The sequence below is a fragment of the Chlorocebus sabaeus genome, chromosome 12 (assembly GCF_047675955.1).
Source record: "Chlorocebus sabaeus isolate Y175 chromosome 12, mChlSab1.0.hap1, whole genome shotgun sequence".
In the NCBI taxonomy this organism is placed as follows: Eukaryota; Metazoa; Chordata; class Mammalia; order Primates; family Cercopithecidae; genus Chlorocebus; species Chlorocebus sabaeus.
Window position 1 is genome coordinate 15,960,910 of NC_132915.1, and position 14,026 is coordinate 15,974,935.

The window sequence follows — 14,026 nt, forward strand, 5'->3', positions numbered from 1 at the left end:
CGAGATCGCACCACTGCACTCCAGCCTGGGTGACAGGAGCGAGACTCTATCTCAAAAAATAAATAAATAGGCCCGGTGGGGTGGCTCACGCCTGTAATCCCAGCACTTTGGGAGACTGAGGCAGGTGGATCACCATGTCAGGAGTTCAAGACTATCCTGACCGACATGGTGAAACCCCGTTTCTACTAAAAATACAAAAATTAGCCAGGCGTGGTGGCGCATGCCTGTAATGGCAGCTACTCAGGAGGCTGAGGCAGGAGAATCGCTTGAACCTGGGAGGCGGAGGTTGCAGTGAGCCGAGATCGCGCCATGGTGCTCCAGCCTGGGCAACAAGAGCGAAACTTGTCTCAAAAAAAAAGTTCATCAAATTAAAAAAATATAATAATATTTTGTAGAAAGGAGGTCTTACTTTGTTGCCCAGGCTGGTGTCAAGCTCCTGGGCTCTAGTGATCTTCCTACCTCAACTTCTCAAAGTACTGGGATTACAGGCATGAGCCACCACCCCTGGCCTATTATTTTAATTTTTAGAGTTATAATTTTAAATAGTTTTTATTCTATAACAAGGTCATCTAAGGAGCAAGTTCCAGTGAGCATTTAATTCAGTGAGAACAGTAACCCAATCTTGAAAATATATTCTTTTGGAACAGAAGTCAGAGACAATAAAACACTAGATAAAGCCACATGGCCATGTACCAAGCTATTAAATTTTGGAGACAGTACTCTGTGAAATATCAAAGATAATTCCGGGAAAATGTGAGAGAGTATTAAAGCAAATACAACTTTAAGTTTGCAAATACAATCTTATAACTGGCTATGGATAATGAAATGGAAAAAATGCTATGGCTGCAAGATCATTCCTAACACAATGTGTCCCTATGCTACAGAGATTGCCTGCACCTGTGCTATGAGATTATACCCCCATGACCATACAGATCTGCCTACAAAAAAAACTACTCATGACTTATGCATGCTTTGAATATATGAAGTGTTTGGAAAAATCACTCTTCTTTCCAATTTCTTGGTTATCTAATGGCCTGCAGGTATAAAAGATAAGAACCTAGCTCATTTATGTTTTCTTCTTCCTCCCAATTCCTTCAGTGTTAGGTAGTCATGTCATTATTTTTAAGTTTTGTTGTGGTTACCCTTTAACTTTAAATAGTATGTTACACCTCAATTTTTCATTCCAAAAACTTGAGTCAGTATCCTGACTTCAGATTATAGAAGTTGCAGGTATCTATGATACTATCCTTCTCTTCATATTTCCTTAACTTTCCATTTCCCACCTTTTGTTACCTATACTCTTATATTATGAAGAATAATGCTTGCCTTTTTTTGCAACATAACCAAGATCTTCCTTACTTTGTCCTTAAGTTGAGTGTAAAGGATGAACTTTAACTTAGAAGATGAATACATTCTAGAGATCTAATGTACAGGACGGTGACTGTAGTTAAGACAACAACGACAACAAAAAGTAATTACATTAGTAAGACTATATCAATATTGTGCACTGCTGAACTAGGTAGCATATTAGGAATGCAATTTTCCTCTCTATGAGGGCAGTGTCATATCCTTCATATATTTATCATACCCTTCATATGTTTATCATACCCTTCATCTATTCAATGAAAAATGTCTTAGCACCATGTATTAGTCTTTTTCTCACACTCCCTAAATTACTGAAAATTATACATTATTCTTCTAAATTGGGCCATAACATACTCAATTAGCTTTTGGTTTTTCTGGAATTATTAATTTCCTATCTTTTTATTGATTAAATATATAGTTTATCTTATACTAAAACTTTTTTTTTTTTTTTGAGACAGACTCTCGCTCTGTCGCCCAGGCTGGAGTGCAGTGGGGCGATCTCGGCTCACTGCAAGCTCCGCGTCCTGGGTTCACGCCATTCTCCTGCCTCAGCCTCCCGTGTAGGTGGGACTACAGGCGCCTGCCACCGCACCCGGCTAATTTTTTGTATTTTTAGTAGAGACGGGGTTTCACCATGTTAGCCAGGATGGTCTCGATCTCTTGACCTTGTGATCCGCCCATCTCGGCCTCCCAAAGTGCTGGGATTACAGGCGTGAGCCACCGCGCCAGGCCTATACTAAAACTTTTGTTGTTGTTCTCCTAGTAACACTATGGACTGCATGCAATACTTTTGTCCCAGAGTCCTTCTCTTTGGAACTCTTTGTCCTCCTACTTCAAAATGGAGAATTTTTTTTTTAATCACACACTACTTTCCTTTCTTGCATTAGAAAGATCCCTTGCCTTAATCTTTCTTGGATAACTTCGTCATCCTGCTGGAATACACGCTCAAATAACTTAAAAAAGGTGTCCTTTACAAGCCCTGGTTTGTATGAAACACCTACATTCTACCCTCACAGTTGATTGATAGGTAGGCTGGATATGTAAATTAGTTTCAAATTTTATTTCCCCCAGAACTGAAAGGACTACTCGATTATCTTCCAGCAGCCAGAGATGTTAATGAGAAGTTGGCTGTTCAATTTTCATTCCTCTATAGGTGGCCTAATTTTTCCTTCTGGAAGCTTTCAAAAACTTTTGTTTATTCTTAGAGTTCTAAAAATTTTACAAAGTTATGTCCAAGTGGGTTGTCTTCCCCATTTATCACTGTTGGCACTTAGAGGGTTATTTTAATGTAAAAATGTGTCCTTTTCTCGGAAATTTTCTTATATAATTTCTCTAGTAATGTCCCTTATGCCATTTTGTCTGTTCTCCACTTCTGGATCTCATATTACTTAGCTGTTGGACTTCTTAAATGGGTTTTTACATCGCCTATTTTCTGTCATATGTCTCATCAGTGATGGAGAATGCCATCTTCACCTCACTACTGTCACTTTTGTCTACATCAATTGATTAAAATAATAATAACTACTACTACTAACTATGTCAGCCTGGAGTAGAATCCTTGTTTTTACCATTTTGAGTGTTTTACCCAGCGTCATACCTACCCAACTGCTATTCAGATAGCATCCTCTCAGAAGGTTGATGCTGAAAATGCTAGGAAATGGAATATTTTAAATAAAAATAGAAAACCTTTTATTGAAGTCCGGTTGTAGATATTTCTTTGCCCTCTTCTGCCAGGCTCATCACTCTACCATAGATAAAATTAAATTGGTGTGGCATAATTTGCACTTCACAAAATCATGTTGATTGCGACCCAGTACCTTGTGCTCTTCTAGGTGGTTGCAAATTGATTGTTTGATGATTTGCTCTTGTATCTTCCCAGGTATCCAAGATAAGCTGAATAGTCTATAATTACTACAGCTGTCCTTTTCCCTGTTTTAAAAAACAGGTACTCCATCTGCTGATTCTACTTGTCAGGACCTTCTTCTGTCCAACCTTCATTTTCTAAAATAAAGGCTGGTGGTCTTGCAATTATATTTGCCAATTCCTTAAGTGTCCTGGGATGCGAGTAATCAAGCCCTGCTGATTTGAATGTACCAGGCTTTCTGAAGTGCTCTTCAATCACTTCTTTCTCCTTGTTTGCCTTTGCACCTCCAAGATGATAGCACTTAATCCAGGTTAGTTTCCTTATCATTGCTGATTAAAAAGAAAAATGAAACAGGTTAAAAACACAGTGAAAGCCTCTGCTATTACAGTTCTTTGTTAATAGTTTTTATTTAGCAGTATCTGCTGATAGTGTTTTGTTGGTAGTTTTAGTGGTTGCATTTTACATCCTATAGAGCAAATTCCTTCTGGTATTCTTCCTTCCATTTTTTCTCCCTTCCTGCCTCATTCATTCCTTCCTTTCTTCCTCCCTCCCTCCTATTTTCCCTCCTTCCTTCTCTCTGTCTCTCTCTTTCTTTCTTTTAAATTTCTTACAGAGGATGAGATAAGGGGAAGGGAGGAAAAAAAGAGGCCAAGAATCCCACATAACATTATGATTAAGACATTTACTAATCACCAAATGCCCACATGCTGCCCGCAGTTTTTCAGCCTGCTTGTAGCTGGAGTGAGGGGGCACATGACTAGTTCTGGTCCACAGGTACTGAAGAGCTATGAGTCTCCCAGGATTTCTTTCCTCTGCCCCAGGTAGCTAGAAGTCACATGTTCTGGATGGTAAACCAACAAAAGACAAGCAGCGTGGACCCCTGAGTCACCATTAGAGGGCCGCAGTCCTAGAGAGTCATCAGATCCCCAGAGGACTATGTGTTAAGCCACAGATACTTGGGGGTTTGTTTTTTCTAACTTAACATCACTAATACAGTACCAGTTTTTGGATTAGTCAGATTAGGCTAGGTTTTTGTCAAGGGAACAAATTAACCCTGAAATCTAAGTGGCTTAACATGACAAAGGTTTATTCCTTACTCATGGTATGTGGTAGCTAGTCTCCAAAAAGGGCTCCCAATGACTCTTCCCTCCTGGTAATCACACCCTTGGAAAGTTACCTCCTACTCTGACTCTGCACGATCCCATGACTCACTTTAAACAAGGAAGTGTGCAGAAGTAAGTGTGGCAGAAGTGACACTGTGGCTCTCCCCAGTGCCTTAGAAATCCTGGCACTTCCTGATATTGCATTTGGAGCCATTCACGACATAAAATGTCTAGAGAATGAACCTCTACGCAGAGGAGCACCAAAGTGCCAGACATAAGCAAAGAAGCATCTTTAGTTCAATCCCAGTCAAGCTTCCTAAGCACCCCAGACCCAGTCACCATCCGACCACAACCACAGGTCAGACTCTAAGTGAGTAAGAACTCCCCAGGTGAGCCCAGCCAACTCACAAAATTGGAGAAGTAACAACAAATTGTTGTTTTAAACCATTTTGTATGGGATGGCTTGCTAGGCAGCAGTAGCAACCTGAAGCATCATACATACCCAATGTGGGTGAATGGGCACTGGGCTCCACACAGACATTCATGGAACCAGGTTGACATGGGTTCCACCATCTTGTATCTGCACCATTGGGAATGCGACCTCTTTGATGGCAGTAGTAAGGGAAGAGAGGGCTGAGGGGTTGCAACCCAACTTTTAAATGTTTTTATCTCTGCTCCCATTTGATTGGCCAATGAGAATTGTCAGGGAGTAAATGGAGATTCAATGCACATTACATGACTCTGCCACAGACCTTGCCAATAAAATTTGCCCTTGTTTCCTATAGTATTATAAGAAGGCTTATCCAAGTACCTACCATCCAACTGGTTTTCCAAGAATTATAAACAATGATGTAGGACTGGCTCATACATCTTACAGAACCAACTGGGTGTACCTCCTCCCAACTTTGCATTCTGTGATGCCATGTGGGTAGCTAGAAGTCAGCCACGGTAGAAATATTTGCACCATATAACTTGGCAAATGCTACAAATCAGGGCTTTCTTCCCATGTATCTAGTTACACCAGATCCAAAATATACCTACTATTCAGGTTGCCTCTATATTCATGCACATTTGTTTATTATTATAGGTAGAATTTTTTCAACTAGCCACTGATGGTCTCATTTCTTTCCCTATTGCAAACAGACCAATCTATGAATTGAAGATGTTAACATAAACCTGATTAACCTTTTATTAATAATAAAAAGATGGCAGTTTGAAGTTTCTTCTATATAACCAGAATGTACATATTTTAATACACAGACACTAGGTTAATATTCATATTAGTACAGTATTGGAAATGTTGCTATAAAAGAAGTATTAAATGTACCTGTTCTCAGTCAGCATCAACAAGGTTTTCACCCCTCCAGTAATTATTGCATCTAATAACAGTGTCTTAGCTACTGATTCATTCTGGAAGCTTCAGTATCTTTTAGGCTTTAGAGTTTATATGACTAAACTCCTTTATTTTAAGCCTTGCTGAAAGAGTTAATTCAGTGTCCTGTTCTAGTTCACCAACTCTTTATTTCCAAACCTTCAACCTCCACATACAAACAATCAGGAGAAAGGCCATCAATAAGGTTTCAGCATCTATTACGGGATATGAAGCAATAACATTTTAAATAGCACCTTGGAGGCCTGGAGGAGTTAATACATCTTTCAGCAGTCCCTACTTTATAGCTCTGGAGTATTTTGAACCCTGAAAAGCTGGATTATTTATGAGGAGATTGAGAAGGCTCCAGTTGGAGGGAAACCTCATTTCTTGTTTCTTATACAAACAAGAAAGGGTATGCTTTGATAAGGTTTGAATCTGTGTCCCTGCCCAAATTTCATGTCAAACTGTAATCCCCAGTGTTGGAGGTGGGACCTGGTAGGAGGTGATTGGATTATGGGAGCAGTTTCTCATGAATGCTTTAGCACCATCCCCTGGGGGCTTTTCTTGTGATAGTGAGTTATCATGAGATCTAGTTGTTTAAAAGTGTGTAGCACCTGGCCGGGCGCGGTGGCTCATGCCTGTAATCCCAGCACTTTGGGAGGCCAAGGCGGGTCTCATGAGGTCAGGAGATAGAGACCATCCTGGCTAACACGGTGAAACCCCGTCTCTACTAAAAATACAAAAAATTACCCGGGCGTGGTGGCAGGAGAGTCCCAGCTGCTTGGGAGGCTGAGGCAGGAGAATGGCGGGAACCCGGGAGGCGGAGGTTACAGTGAGCTGAGATTGCGCCACTGCATTCCAGCCTGGGGGACAGAGCGAGAATCTGTCTCAAAAAAAAAGTGTGTAGTACCTCCCCCACCCCTAGCTCTTGCTTCTGCTCCAGCCATGTAAGGTGTCTGCTTTCCCTCCGCATCTTCCGCCATGATTGGAAGTTTTCTGAGGGCTCCCAAGGGCTCCCCAGAAGCAGAAACCACCTTGCCTCCTATACAGCCTGTGAAATCATGAGCCAATGAAACCTCGTTTCTTTATAAATTACCGAGTCTCCAGTCCTTCCTTCCTTCCTTCCTCCCTCCCTCCCTCCTTCTCTCTCTCTCTCTCCCTCCCTCCCTCCTTCTCTCTCTCTCTCTCTCTCTCTCTCTTTCTTTCTTTGACAGAGTCTCACTGTGTTGCCCAGGCTGGAGTGCAGTGGCACAATCTGGGCTCACTGCAACCTCCACCTCCCGGGTTCCAATGATTCTCCTGCCTCAGCCATCTGAGTAGCTGGGACTACAGGCGTCCGCCCCAACGTTTGGCTAATTTTTTGTATTTTTTAGTAGAGACGGGGTTTCACCATGTTAGCTAGGAGGGTCTCGATCTCCTGACCTCGTGATCCACCCACCTCGGCCTCCCAGAGTGCTGGGATTACAGGCGTGAGCCACCGCGCCCGGCCTCCAGTGTTTCACTGTAGCAATTCAAGAACGAACTAATACAGGTTTACAAGTAACATTTGAAAACAAGATGACTAGAAACTTTTCATTACAAATAACAAGGGATTTAAACTTGATTCATGCCAAATTATGTAGTAAAATAAAACACAAGACAATTACAGAACAAAAGACTAGTCATCTTTAAAATGCTGCTTCTTGGGTAGAATTCAGTGAGACTACCTACAGATGAGTTTGATGTTCATCAATTCACAGCAGGATGAAAAAGAAAGAATTCTTATTATACCCACCAACCCATTTCCCATCACGACACTGATAATTTTCTGGGCATTCTAATGCCTTTTTTATTTTTGGGGATTAATCCACATTTTTTTTCTTTTTCGAGTCAGGGTCTCACTCTGTCACCCAGACGGGGGTGCAGTGGTGTAATCATAGCTCACTGCAGCCTCAATCTCCTGGGCTCAAGTGATCCTTTCACCTTAGCCTGGAACTTCAGGCATGCACCACCACACTCAGCTAATTAATCCACGTTAATCAACATTCTTTTGTTTACAAGTATGACTGATTGTATTTTCCAAAGATGGCCACCTAATATACATTCTGGCCACACGCTCGTTTTAAAATGTAATGCTGGCCGGGCGCGGTGGCTCACGCCTGTAATGCCTGCACTTTGGGAGGCCTAGGCGGGCAGATCATGAGGTCAGGAGATCAAGACCATCCTAGTTAACATGGTGAAACCCCATCTCTACTAAAAATACAAAAAATGAGCAGAGCATGGTAGCAGGAACTTGTAAGCCCTGCTACTTGGGAGGCCTGAGGCAGGAGAATCACTTGAACCCGGGAGGCGGAGGTTGCAGTGAGCTGAGATCGCACCACGGCACTCCAGCCTGGGCAACAAGAGCGAAACCCCGTCTCATAAAAAAAAAAAAAAAAAAAAAAAAAAAAAAAAAAAATGTGATGCTGACATTCCTTCACTGAGAGATGGGGTCCCTCAACTAAGGTGGATTTTTGTAACTGCTTCCACAAATAGAATGAGATCAAATGACATTGCATGGCTGCAGAGGCTGGGTACTAAAAGGCAATGTGGCTTCCACCTGGCTCTCTCTCCTTGGGACCTGTGCATTTGGAGCCCTTAGCCTCCATGGGAAAGTCCATCTATCCTGAAGCTACCATGATAAAGAGACCACAGAGAAACAGAGAGGTTCTTATACAGCCACAACTCTTCCAGCCACAACTGCTTGAGTCTTTGCAACCCAAGAATCAGGCATGTGTGAGTGTCAGCCTTCAAGCTGTCAGCTGAAACCAAGTTGGAGTGGAAATGAGCTGTCTAAGCCTTGTTCAGATTACAGATCTGTAAGAAAAGTTAAGTGTTGCTCTTGTTTTAAGCCACTGAATTTTGCAGCCCTTGTTTCTGAAACAGCAAGTAACAGATGCCCTTCTAGCTAGCATCCGCAGAATGTTGAAGAAGATTATAGGATGAAGGTCTAGAATCATCTGAGGAGCCCAAAAATAAGAGGCACAGCTGGATCTCATGATGGCTTGACGAGAACCTAAACCAGAAGACCAGCAAAAATCAAGTCACCTACTTTGCTCCAGTGTCCTCCTCTCTGTGCCTCCATGGTCTTCTCCTGTCTCTTATTTTGCGGCCCTCCTCTCCGCCTCTCAGCATGTCTACTTCCTTCCTTCTCTCTGCAGTCTGGTGTTGTGTGTTTCTTCTTGACTGCGCTGCAAAGCCAAAGCTCTTCAGTTGGGATGCTCTTAGTTTAAGAGACCAGCCTATACTAACTAGCATCCTTTCTCTCCAGTGAAAAATTCTTGGGAGAGAGGATCTAATTGGCCAGCCTGAGTCAGATGTCTCTTTCTGGTCCAATCAGATGACACTGGGGGCAAGGCCACATTGTACCAACATGGCTGCCACTCCCGCTGCCCAGCTCCCTGTGAAAATTCTTAGAAGGGGGCTCAGAGGCTTGCAAACATAGCAATACATCCAATGCTTGAATATTAGAAGGCATTTTGGATAGTCTTATTCATGTGTAAAAACCTACCACAGCCAGGCACGGTGGCTCACACCTGTAATCCCAGCACTTTGGGAGGCCGAGGCGGGCAGATCACCTGAGGTCGGGAGTTCGATACCAGCCTGACTAATATGGAGAAACCCCGTCTCTACTAAAAATACAGAATTAGCCGGGTATGGTGGCGCCTGCCTGTAATCCCATCTACTCGGGAAGCTGAGGCAGGAGAATCACTTGAACCCAGGAAGCAGAGGTTGTGAGCTGAGATTGCGCCTTTGCACTCCAACCTGGGCAACAAGAGTGAAACTCCGTCTCAAAAAACAAAACAAAACAAAACCCTACCACAGACTCCCCTTTAAATTGCTTTTTGCTTTATTTACAAATATGCTTAGATAAGTGTATGCCAACCCCCTCCTCATTCCCAGCCCATTCTCAGTTATTTGAAAGGGCACTTCTGGAACTCCACAAGAAGGCAGTGGATCCGAAAGATGTAACCTCAAGGAACGGAACTCAATGCTTGATTTTTCTTATATTTATTGTTTGAGGTTTATCTTATAATGTGAAGTTGCCTTCCTTCCTTTCCTTCCTTTCCTCCCTTTTCTCCCTTTCCTCCCCTCCCCTCCCCTTCCCTTCCTTAGACAGAGTCTCACTCTGTTGCCCAGGCTGGAGTGCAGTGGCACAATCTCGGCTCACTGCAACCTCTGTCTCCCGGGTTCAAGCGATTCTCCTGCCTCAGCCTCCCGAGTACCTGGGATTACAGGCGTGAGCCACCGCACCCGGCCGAAACTGAGGCTTCTTGATGAACTTTGACAATTTTCCCACACTAAAAATTTTCTGGCAGGGCCCGGTGGCTTATGCCTGTAATCCGAGCATTTTGGGAGGCCAAGGCAGGAGGCTGGCTTGAAGCCAAGAGTTCAAGATCAGCCTGGGAAATATAGCAAGTCTCTGAAAAAAAGAAAACGATTTTAGAATTTCCCATTGCTAAGTAATCTGTGGTGTCAGAAATCAGGATAGAGGTTGCCCCCAGGGGAGGGAGAGACTGGACTGGGTCTCTGGAGTGCTGAGAATGTTTTGTTTCTTGTTCTGGGAGGTGGATGAATGAGTGTATTCCAGTTTGTGAAAACTCATGAAGCTATACACATATGATATGTACATTTTTCTGTAGGTATATTATCCTTCAATACATGTTTAAATATACTTCACTAATTATAAAAGATCGCTCAAACCAGTGTCACTATCACATGTTGCTGATCAGTTTGTAGAAATATAGATAAAATATATGGTATATATACATATGATTTAACAGTACAAATAACATCTTCTATAAATACATACATGTTTGTTAGGGTGCAAACTCCATCATAACATTTCTTCAGGATGCTGTATAGATATACTACCTCTCATAGAAAACTCAGGCCCCTAAAATGCTCCATTTGAGTGACAGTGGAATAGTGGATGGTTCTAGAGTCAGACTGTTGGGGCTCCAATTCTACTGCATGCTAGGTTTTTTTTTGTTTGTTTTTGTTTGTTTGTTTGTTTGGTTTTTTTGTTTTTTTTCTGAGACGGAGTTTTGCTCTTGTTGCCCAGGTTGGAGTGCAATAGAGCAATCTCGGTTCACTGCAACCTCTGCCTCCCAGGTTCAAATGATTCTCCTGCCTCAGCCTCCCAAGTAGCAGGATTACAGGCACACGCGATCACGCCCAGCTAATTTTGTATTTTCAGTAGAGACAGGGTTTCTCCATGTTGGTCAGGCTGGTATCGAACTCCTGACCTCAGGTGATCTGCCTTAGCCTCCCAAAGTGCTGGGATTACAGGCGTGAGCCACCGCGCCTGCCCTTTGTTTTGTTTTTGAGACAGGGTCTCAAACTTTTTTTTTTTTTTGAGATGGAGTCTCGCTCTGTAGCCCAGGCTGGAGTGCAATGGCGCGATCTCGGCTCACTGCAACCTCCGCCTCCTGGTGTATCTGGAATTGGTTCCAGGTGGTGGGTTCATGGTCTCACTGAATTCAAGAACTGAGCCACAGACCTTTGCCGTGAATGTTACAGCTCTTAAAGAGGGCGGGGACCCAGAGAGTGAGCGGTAGCAAGGTTTATTGTGAAGAGCAAAAGGACAAAGCTTACACAGCATGGAAGAGGACCCCAGTGGGTTGCTGCTGCTGGCTGGGGTGGCCAGCTTTTTTCCCTTGTCTCCTCCCATGTTCTGTTTCTGTCCTATCAGAATGCCCTTTTTTCAATCCTCCCTGTGATTGGCTACTTTTGGGATCCTGCTGATTGGTGTGTTTTACAGAGAGGTGATTGGTGCATTTTACAATCCTCTTGCTAGACAGAAAAGTTCTCCAAGTCCCCACTTGACCCAGGAAGTCCAGCTGGCTTCACCTCTCACTGGGTTCAAGCAATTCTCCTGCCTCAGCCTCCCAAGTAGCTGGGATTACAGGAGCCTGCCACCACGCCCAGCTAATTTTTGTATTTTTAGTAGAGACAAGGTTTCACCATGTTGGTCAGGCTGGTCTTGAACTCCTGCCCTCAAGCAATCCACCCGCCTCAGCCTCCCAAAGTGTTGGGATTACAGGCATGAGTCACCACACCAGGTGAGACAGGGTCTTGTTCTGTTGCCCAGACTAGAGTCCAGTGGCGTGATCACTACAGCCTTGATCTCCCAGGCTCAGGTGATTCTCCCACCTCAGCCTCCCTAGTAGCTAGAACTACAGGTGCGCACCATTACACCTGGCTAATTTTGTAATTTTTATTTTTGTAGAGACAAGGTTTCACTATGTTGCCCAAGCTGGTCTTGAACTCCTAGGTTAAAGCAATCCTCCTGCCTTCACCTCCCAAAGTGCTGGAATTACAGATGTGAGCCACCATGCCTAGCCCGCATGCTAGTATTATGACCTTGGGAAAGTGAGTTAAATTCAGCTTTCTTATCTAAAATGGAAATATTAAAAATAACTACTTCATGGGAATGTTGTATGAATTTTAAAAATAATGCATGTAAAGTGCTTGAAAACAGGCCTGTCCCATAGTAAACACTTCATAGATATTAATTATTATTGTTGTTGTTATTAGACTATCTGAAAATCAAAGAAGAGAGCATCCTTTTTCTACCTTTTACTATCCCATCCACTCCAACTCAACAGAACTCACTTCAATTCAGTTTATATTGATTGGGCATCTCTATGGGCTAGGCACCATGCTCAAATCTGGGCAGAGTGGATGCTTAAAGCATGTGTCTGGCTGTACAGAGTCCCCTACTGCAGAGACCTAAACCCCTGGGAAGATTCTATGCTGGTAGCATTTCCCAAAGGTTCTGTGGCTCATTTCTCCCCAAGTTCACTTCTGGTGCTATTAGAAGCTCTACAGATTTCAGTCTTGAGCCAGTGCGTGAACACAGGCAAATTGTCTCTGGTGGGGTTCTCATCAGAGGAACCTGGCAAGGTAAAAAAGAGGAAGCGGGATGAGGGCTGTGTTTATTTTTTGTTGTGGATATTGTGTTGTGTTTCACCGGGGTGCCAGTCTACTTGACCTAAACAGAAACAACCTGTGTAGTCTTGTGTGACACTGGTATTGTTTTAAGTCAACATTAGGAGGTGGGACAAGAGAAAATGGCCATTAATTAGAACTTAAGCCCCAAACTCTCTCTATATCCAATGGGGCATGGAGCGTCCAGGCTGAACAACTGTTTGGAGGTCATTTGTAACCAAGGTAATCTGCTATGGACAGTATCGAAAACGATAGTCACCTCCTTCAGAACTCACTGTCACCGTTGTCCTTAATAACTCCTATTTTTACTGTTCACATCTAGCACTGCATCAATGGATGCGCTGAGAACGTCTTGAAAAGGAACTTGTGAAAAATGCGAAGGAAATACTACTGCTAAATAGGCAAGGCTAATGTTCTCCCAACTGTGGAAAACAAAACTGAAAAGAAAACACACCACCAAAGTCCTAAAGCAGTGTTTTTGCATTCATTTTCTCCCTCCATCCTTCCTTCCTGAATAAGCAGCTAATGGAGAACAGCCTGATATGCATTCCTCTTCCCTTCCAGATAGAGAATTGGGTGCTCTGCAGCTGGGCTTCTGTCCTGTCCATACCCGGCAGGGGACACAGCTGGTAAAAGAAGAAGAGACTGGGTGCAGTGGCTCATGCCTGTAATCCCAGCACTTTGGGAGGCCGAGACGGGCAGATCACCTGAGGTCATGAGTTCCAAGACCAGCCTGACCAAGATGGAGAAACCCCGTCTCTACTTAAAAAAAAAATACAAAATTAGCTGGGCGTGGTGGCGCATGCCTGTAATCCCAGCTACTCGGGAGGCTGAGGCAGGAGAATCACTTGAACCGAGGAGGAGGAGGTTGCGGTGAGCCGAGATCGCACCATTGCACTCCAGCCTGGGCAATAAGAGCGAAACTCCATCTCAAAAAAAAAAAAAAAAAAAAAAGGAAGAGCAGGGGTAGAGGAGGCAGGAACTCCTCAGTGAGCAGGGAGGGACTGTCTCCCCCCAGGTTAGGCAGCCCTGTGCCATGTATCCCGGCATGTGGGAGGTAAGGATCCTTCCCCACTTGATTGTTTCTGGGCAGAATTCAGCATGGTGAATAGCATGGGCTGGCAGCCAAAGTGCTTGGCTTTGAGTCCTGGCTCAGCCATTTACCTTGCATAAGTAATTTAGCCTCTCTGTGCCTCAGCTTCCCCATCTGTAAAATGGGGATAACAATAGTACCTGTCTTCTAGAGTTGTGATGAAATCAAAGGAGTTAGTATGTGAAAAACAGTTAAAACAGGGCTTAGCACATACAAACCACCCAATAAATTTGGAGCTCTTTAAAGGAATTATTATT

General features: G+C 43.5%; 1 long non-coding RNA gene across 6 annotated transcripts in view; it reads right to left on the reverse strand.

The window, feature by feature from the left end:
* LOC119624383 (uncharacterized) overlaps positions 1–14,026 on the reverse strand; it is a 78,625-nt gene that overhangs the window by 32,831 nt on the left and 31,768 nt on the right. For 4 of the 6 annotated variants that reach the window (XR_012094745.1, XR_012094743.1, XR_005240462.2 and 1 more), the window contains exon 2: positions 2,967–3,558. This is a non-coding gene — a long non-coding RNA (uncharacterized lncRNA). The remainder of the gene's footprint in view (positions 1–2,966; positions 3,559–14,026) is intronic. The other 2 variants (XR_012094746.1, XR_012094744.1) reach the window with 2 other exon arrangements.